This window comes from Ciconia boyciana, chromosome 5 (assembly GCF_034638445.1).
Source record: "Ciconia boyciana chromosome 5, ASM3463844v1, whole genome shotgun sequence".
NCBI lineage: Eukaryota > Metazoa > Chordata > Aves > Ciconiiformes > Ciconiidae > Ciconia > Ciconia boyciana.
The window spans coordinates 78,270,905-78,279,286 of NC_132938.1; positions in this window are offsets into that span (position 1 = coordinate 78,270,905).

The window sequence follows — 8,382 nt, forward strand, 5'->3', positions numbered from 1 at the left end:
ACAGCAACTTCTGACTGTGTTTCTGCAGAAATGACTATGATGAAAGGAATGAAATATTTTTAAAATAAAAATCATGTGTTTGTTTCTCCAAACCAGTGAGGGTATCTCCTGCTGGCGAGACTAATTTCTTCACCTCCTGTGTGGCAAAATTAAGAGCAGGGTGGAAAACAAAAGGATTAAGGTTTGCAAAGGCACCGTGGCTTGGGCTGCTGTGCACACCGAGAGGGGAGAGCCCGTCTGTACTGTCCCCTGGGCATCGCCAGCAGCTGAGTCACTGGCCCAGCCTGCAGAGCTTCTCGCTGCTGCGTTTCGCAGCCGTTCTCTGCCTCGCAGCCAGGAAAATCCCACATCCTCCCAGTGGGTGTAGGAAACGCAGCTACAGCCTCTGGATCCGTCGCCACCAAAAACAAAGGGGAGATTGTGGTGCGGGCGGTGTCCACGGGCTCAGGGCCAGTGTCCCGGGACCTTGCTGACGGCGTCCCAGCTCCCGGGGCACAAGGAGCCACGAGTGGAGCCCGCGGCCAGCGTTGCCTGCATGCCTGCCCGCAGCCCTGCTGGTTTGCCAGCCCCAATGCTGTGAGGTGCATGACCAGCGCTACCTCCCCGCGTGGGGATCTGCCAGGGCCACCAGGAAACCGCCTCTCCTGTCCCACCTCATCCAGTCTCTTTGGCAAGGGGGAGGTCGCACCTAGCCCTTACTGGTCTTCCCTGCCGGCCATCCAGCCCAGGCTGTTTGCCTTCAAGAGCAGGGGCTTACTGAAGTCACTAGTCTTGCCATGCTGTTGTGGCCAGCACAGCCCTGGTGGGCTCCAGTGAAGGTCACCAGAGATGCTCCTCTCACCTCCCACCCATCTTGGCTCACTCTCAGCCATCCTCTGTGAGCAGACGATTGCAGAGGTGGCTGCAATCAGCCAAGGCGGCTTCAGTCTCTGAATTTGCCAATACTGGTTGAATACTGCCAACAGTGCTTCAGATGATGGCTCTGCAAGCATACTGCTGGGAAAGCAACTGAAGACACTGCTCACAGATCCATACTGTTTCCTTCTACGAGTTCCCGGTGGCACTTGCCAAGCTCATGTTGAGGGTGGTGTTATTCCGAGAAGACCGCAAGCATCCTGGGTCAGGCAGCCAGAGCCTGGCTCTCCAGTCTAAGGTTGAGTATTGCTTTTGGGAAAGAAAACACAGGGGCAGACTGAGATGGGTTTGCCCAGCTGTCTGGGCAATTGCTCCAGACAAAAACTCTTTTGAGAAGCTGCTCCTGTAAAGTTGACAAGAAGAGACCTCTCATCCCCAAATGTGTGTTCACACACACAGGTGGCAGCAGAGCTGGCACCAGGAGGGATTGCCTTAGGAAAGGAATCAAACAGCCTGTGTCAGTCCATGCAGTACAAGCCTTCCCACCTGAAGTCTCCAATGGCTTGTAAGCCACTTAGCTCAGAACTGGCAGCAGCTCCCCAGCCAACCCCACAATCCTAACGCAATCCTCCTTCGCTAGTGCCATGCCTCCTTGGAGGCTTCTCCTCCTCCTTCTTATGCCTCCTTAGCAAAGCTGCTGTCCCTGCGCCTCCAGCACTGTCCTCCCGTTCTGTTTAGCCACCTGAACTGTCAAGGGAAAAACAAACCGGCCTTTCCTAACTGTCTTGGCAAGTATTCATTTACTAGACCACGTGCCTTGGACCCAGCCTGATGAGTAGACAAGAGAGCCTGCCTTTGTAATCTATGCCAACAAGGGAGAAACGAGGCCCGATGAATATTCTACCATGACTGGGTCACCACTTGGATGTTTTAACACTGGATTTCAACACCAACATTTTCTTCTGAGGAGGTGTGATAGGGGTTGGCTCCGCCATCGGCCTGGCTCAGGGAAGAGCTGGTTATGCCACAGGTTCCCCCTTCATTGGGTTCATCATATCCCCTATCAGGCAAACTGTTTTATAGTGATGGCCAAGTAGTTGTTTACAGGTACTGCCTGGCCACCACCTGGGATGTTCCTAAATATCTACAGCTGCATTCTTGAGGTGAACTTCCTTTTACAGGTTGGAGTTAGAATTAATTTATATCAATGAATAGCGTGTGAGCTGCTTGCTCATTGTCCTGGAGTTCAAAAGTTTAAGGTGGTTTTTGAATACCACCTGAAAATGTAAAGGTGGCAGATGAGTTCCTTTTAACCTACAAAATAATTTGTTTTTAAGAGTGAAGCACTGATTCAAACTGAATCTAGGTATTTAATGGAAAATGGAGTCTAGGACAGTAATTTTTGTGGCATTGCTGCCATCCTGAAACTTTCATAGTTCAAAAGGTGGCATAAGCCTTTGACAAAAATGAAATCATTTGACACTTATTTCAGCAGTTTCCATTGAGAAATTGTCTTGTTCAAGGCACCGTCTCATTAAAAACATTACATCAAGTTCAGTAGATTTCACTTGATAAAGCTCACTGAGTTCCTAGCAATTACCACTATTTATTATTTGCATATGAGATTTTTAGGGACTATCCAAGCAGAACAGTAATAGCCCCACGCCCTAGAAAGCTTTCAACCTCAGCAGACGACAGCTGGTAACAGACAGATAATACATAAGGCGGTATTGGCCAAAAAGCCAAGGAATGTTAACATCCTTCTGATAGTAATTTCTTAGAAAAGGGACATTTCCCAAAGCCATCTGAAGAAGACTGAAATTGGGATGCTTTGGAAATACCAAAAAACATGCACTCTTAAATACGTAACAGGAGGGTGGTAGAGCCTTGGAGCACAGGTCAGTAAGAGGCAGAAGGGAACGTACTGGCAGTGAGTGGGAGATGATCATGAGGCTGAGAGTACATCACAGCTGGCCTTGGATGAACAGGCATTTTACTTGCATCTAATACAGTAGAGCAGAAAGATATCACAGAAATTATTTAAGCAGAGAGATAGGCTTGGGAAATTAGCTTTGCAGTAGCAGGCAAGGATTATGTGAAAGCCAAGAAGAATCCTGCAATAACAGAGATACAAGAAGAATGTTTAGCTCTGAATAAAACCTTTACATTACTGAATACGCACATCCAGATTTAAGCATTATCTGGATGCAGAGTAGTCCCAGCCAAAGACGATGCCCAAGTTGCAAGTCTGAGTGAGAAGCAAGATGCCAGGGCTTTAATAATCAAACAGCAAGTACAGCCAGCTCTCAGTTGTCTGTGGGTGCCTAATCCATGTTGTGGATTAGCCAAGCCGCAAGCATGGAGACACTGGAGGAGCCCCAGAGCAGGGCCAACAGATTCAGGCACGGGCCAAGCAATTGAAGCCGTACAGCTCTCTAGGTCTGCAGAGGTCCAAACTCAGTCTCTGTGCTGTTGGGCAGGGCTGCTTCTAAATTATGGACTTGCAGATTAGTTGCTGTGATGTAAAAAAACATCTGGGTGCTTTTGCCTGGGGCTGCTCAGAGTTTTGGGTTCCTGAAGCACTTGGGAAAATAAGCGAAGGCTTTGCTACCACATGGAACCAGCGTGGGTCTGGCAGCACATCTGGTATGACAAGCTTTGATGGACACCGGCGTGATCTGTATGGAGATACCCAGGTGGCTGCCATGGAGCCAACACACCAGGCACGGGGAAGCTGAGCCAGGCGTGATCCATCTTGCTCCACCTCTCTGCAGACTGGCCACGGTGGCTGTACGCTGCACTCCGATATACCCTCTGCTATTTGGTTTTGTCACAACACAGACCTCCCAGTCCCTTCTTCACCTGTGGACTGCCACGCAAACATCAGACTAGTGGCAAATGCTAAGACGTGCTAGCTGTGCTGAGCTTGAACTTACAAGATACAAGAAGTATCCTCGGACTAGAAGCACCCCGCATGACACCGACCTAGCAAGAATTTGGGGTAGCTACAATGTCAGGGGGACTGAAGGTGCCCTCTTATTGCCTTGTGCTGGGTCACATACTCCACCGTGCTTCCTGTACCTTCCTGGGTTTAGCACTGGGGAGCTGTCTAACCACAGTGCTGTGACTAACGTGACACACCACACCACGCTCATGAGAACTGTAATATCCTTTTCTAAGCATGACAACCTACCAGGTGGGACAGGAAGGGCACGAAATCTCCTCCTCTGCCTTGGGAAGCCCATGCAGCTTCCAGCAGGGAGCTGGAAAGAGGTGCGGACAGCAGCAACAGCAATTCATACGTAATGTACTAGAGCGCCTTGGGAAAAAACGTACAGCAAACTGCAGAGAAGTATCACTGCAGAGAAATATTACCGTGCCCTTTGCAAGGCAGAAAGGGGGAGGACATGAAACGGGGTTGCCAATTCCTCCTGCTTCCTCAGTCACAGTCACTTTGCTCACCCGATTGTTAAATTGCGGCTGTGCACATATATGCCTGAACAGATCCACACGAACATACAGCCAGCTTTGCTGTTGCTTCTGCAAAGCTCTTCCCCAGCACCAGATTACTCTTCCTGTCTCTCTGCTAGCCTGCTGCCATATACACACCTAAAACTTTCCTCGTTGCCTTTGGGATAATGCTGTTCAATGATCATTCCTGCTCCCCAAAGCCATGCAATTCATAGGCCTTGCTGGGGGTGCTGCTCACTCCTCCTCGCTCGGTGCTTGCTGTCCTGGCCAAAGCCCATCCCTGAAGCCAGTGGATCCCCTGCCTGTTCACACCACTGCGCTCAGCTCGCCCTCAATGAGCCTGGCTCTTTTTCCACCTCATTCTGAACCTCCTCCTACACTGCCAGCTGCTTCACGTCACCTCTGCCACACAGGGATTTGCACCAATTTCAAGAATCATGTTATTCTTGTAAAGTAATACAAACTCTCAGAATAGCACAGGGGGCTTTTCCACCTGTGTCCTTTATGATGCAACATGACCAGATATAATTACTACTGAACTGACGTTCCCGAGACCCCTGAGGGTGTTGCAGTACTTCAGCCAACTACTTGATTTAACTTGGTTTCAGTTTGATCAGTGCAACCTGTGCGTGCCCAGGCAAAACAGTTTGCAGCTGCCTGCAGGACGAGCTGTACTGTACAGAAGGAAGAGCTGCAGCTGATTCTGAGCGTGTCCCCCCCCGATTGCTAAAGAAAATGATTTGGCAGTCACGCGTGCAATGAGTAACGCAATGAGCACTCAGTCAGAAACTCTGCATAGAAGAGTGCAAGGCAACCTCACCTAAAAGTCCCCTTCCCATGGCCAGATGGGCAGACAAGCAAAGACAGGCCCCCTGGGGCAGCCCTGACCCGAGCAAGGAAGGATCCATAGTAGGACAGCCATTTCGTGCAACACAAGGATGCCTGCATGACCCTGGGGGACTATGATCTAAGGCAGGTAATGTTAATCTGAATTTATGCCAAAATCATCTGTGTTTTTCAGTTTCCCCTTTCCTTATACACTTACTCTGCAGGAAGAGGGGAATTATATATATGTCTATCCTTCATCTTTATGTTTGCTTGAACTATGATAAAAACAGGCATCAGTCACCAGAAGCAGGACTTTCAAAGTACCAGGTCCTCTGTATACCTGTGTGTCAGCAGGACATCACTTTTACCACTACAAGCACACCGGGCTCCTGCTTACCCTTCCTATCTGTCCTTCTCCAGTTGTTTTTAGTAAGAGTGGATATGCTTGTTCTTCAGACTCCATACTCTTACAAGCCAATATTTACCTCAAGGTGTACTTCCACATGTTCCCCTCATTCAAAATTGCCCAAAGGGCAAAGTCACAGTCATGGCCATTGGGAGGAACAGTTACAAAACATCTACAGGATTTAGAAGCACAAGTTCTGCTTACCCTCAGTCTGACTCCTAATGGTAAATATCTCTGATATTTTTGCAGATTTCCTTTTTAAAGGTTCAAAACTGAATTCTAAAGGAGATTTGGATGAATTTTTACCTTTAGCTGAAGAATAAAACAGAGGATCCTTTCAAGTCACAAATGAGAGCCATACACCAGAGAGCGACGGAGGAAGTTCCTCCAAGGCTTGGAGAGAAAGGAGGGAAACTGCCATGGTCACTTGAGCAAGTTCTGAATCCACATCCTTTCCAACACCCAAAACTGATTGGCACAAAGGTATAAACCATCTTTAAACATATGGTGTGTTGCACAATTTGGTCACAGGTGGCTGCTTGTTTTATGTGGCTGTGGAAATACCTCCGAGGGATTATTTTTGGCAGATATCTACTTTAACCAGATGACTGGCATCTTCCCCCCTCCTCCCCACTTTGTGTTAAGACAATCTCCTCCAGCAAGGCCTCTCCAGCCAGTCCCAAGGGGAACTTCCAGCCCTCCCTCAGGGCAAGGACCAGGACTGAAATCCTTGCTGTAGCTTCTCCTAAGATGATTTTATGTAATTTCCCCATTTCTCCAGCTGGCCCTAGCTCTGCTCTGCTCCTCTTGGACAACTTGCAAACCTGAAAGGGGCTCATTCCCTGTCTGGAAGCCAAGGCTCCTCAACAGAGACCTCCCTCTGCCAGCCTGAAGGAGGAAAACCGCTTTCCTGCTAGCAAGGCAAGACATTGCCCTCTCCCATTCTACGAGCCAGGTGAAAACAGGGCTCAGCGGAGTTTGGTTGGGGTGTAACTCGTTTAGGATGTCTCCAGGGTAAGAGCAGAGGGTTGATCTATCTGAACTGCAAAATTACTAATTGCCAATACATTATCTGCCCACCTCAGCCCAGGGATCTGTGAATCATTCACAAACCGATATTGTTTCCTGCAAATAAGATTCATCACCATTTTTTCCCCTCCAGAGGCCATTTTCCTGGGAATGGATTACAAACAGTTCCCTTCAGTCACTCAGTCCTTGCGTTTACAACGACTAGTGTTGGTTGCCTATACCACACGCTGTCATTTCTTACTCTTCAGTGGAGTGACAAGCTTTCTGGTCAGAAGACCAAAACACCAAATGGGAGCTAACAAATACACCCCCCCCCCCCCCCCCCCGGCTTCAGAGATATGATAATTTATGTTAAAATTCAGATATGCACAAGCCAAAGCACAGGGAAATAGTATGTTTTTTCTGAAACTAACAGCAGCCATATGATTTTGCAGCCATATGACTGGTAGCAAACAGAGGTATGGTACTATTCAACTCGTTTCTTGAGCATCTCCAATGATACGCACACTTTCTTCTTCATTCTTTTATAACAAGCTGATAGCTTCACTCGGATGCAAAAAAAGGTTTACCTTCATGTATTAAAGGAAAGGGACAGGGAAGCAGGCTTTTGGTTAGTGTATTGTTAAAGCCTGAGCATAAAACTACACACAATCCTCTGATCTGTTGGCTCAGACCAGCAACAGACACTTGTGTGATAAATTGATATCAGTTGTCAGGCTTTCCATTTGACCTTTTAAACACTGGCATGCAGCCTCGGTCCTTTTGCAGCCCAAGGTCTGACGTTAATAACTCAGCAGCTCATCAGCTACCCAGTCAAGTCTGCAGGCATACAGGACAATGTGGTTTTCAGTGATAATTTTCCATCAATGCTCTTTACTTCCTTTCTAATTTAAGTCAGTCTCTTACTATTAATGATCAAAAGATGGAAGCCCTTGATAATTTCTTCTTCAGCAGACCAGACAAGGTATGTTAATTACAATATGAAAGTCACAGTGCTAAAATGAGGCATATCACACCATCTTATGACTGTATGCCCTTCCTCTATTAGTTTTTTTAAATTGGTCTCAATGCTTTTTTTAAAGGAACATTTGCTGACATTTAATGTCTGATAAAATGATTTGTAGAACTGTTTATGAATGGCTGATTTATTTAAATCACATCATAGCACTTGCTGTCAAATGCAACTTCCATGGCATAACTGAGGATGCAATAGATGAGGAAAAACAGGATCCTGTTGGTTCTGTGCAGCTTGCACAATTTGGTCACAGGTGGCTGCTTGTTTTACATGGCTGTGGAAATGCATCTGAGGGATTATTTTTGGTTAAAGTAGATCAGTATCTGCCAAAAAGATTGTAAGTGGTTCAGAAATGCTTTTGTACATAGAAACCCTGTGAAACTCTTTCAAGCACCTCCTCTTCATCCCTATCTCTTAAAACTAAGATTTGCTCTGGTACAAAAACATGGAAAGATGGAGGAAAACAGAGGTTAGTAGTGAGAGGCTAATGCAGAAAAAAGTTTTTAAGAGAAGACTGTGCAGGTGTACACCACAACTCTGCCTGTGGCTCTGCTGTGAATGAGGTTAGTCCTTCCACATCAGACAGCTTGTGAAGAAAAATTCAGATACAGAGCAGAACAGCTTCAACATGAGCAGAATCTGTCTGGTTCATTACAAAGGCATTTCTATAGCAACACTGGGTGATGTATCTAGAGGTTTTGTTTTTGCAATGGATGAAAGCCGTGAACGCACAATTTTTTCCTACCTTCAAAGAGGACAACTCTTGTTTCAGAGCTCC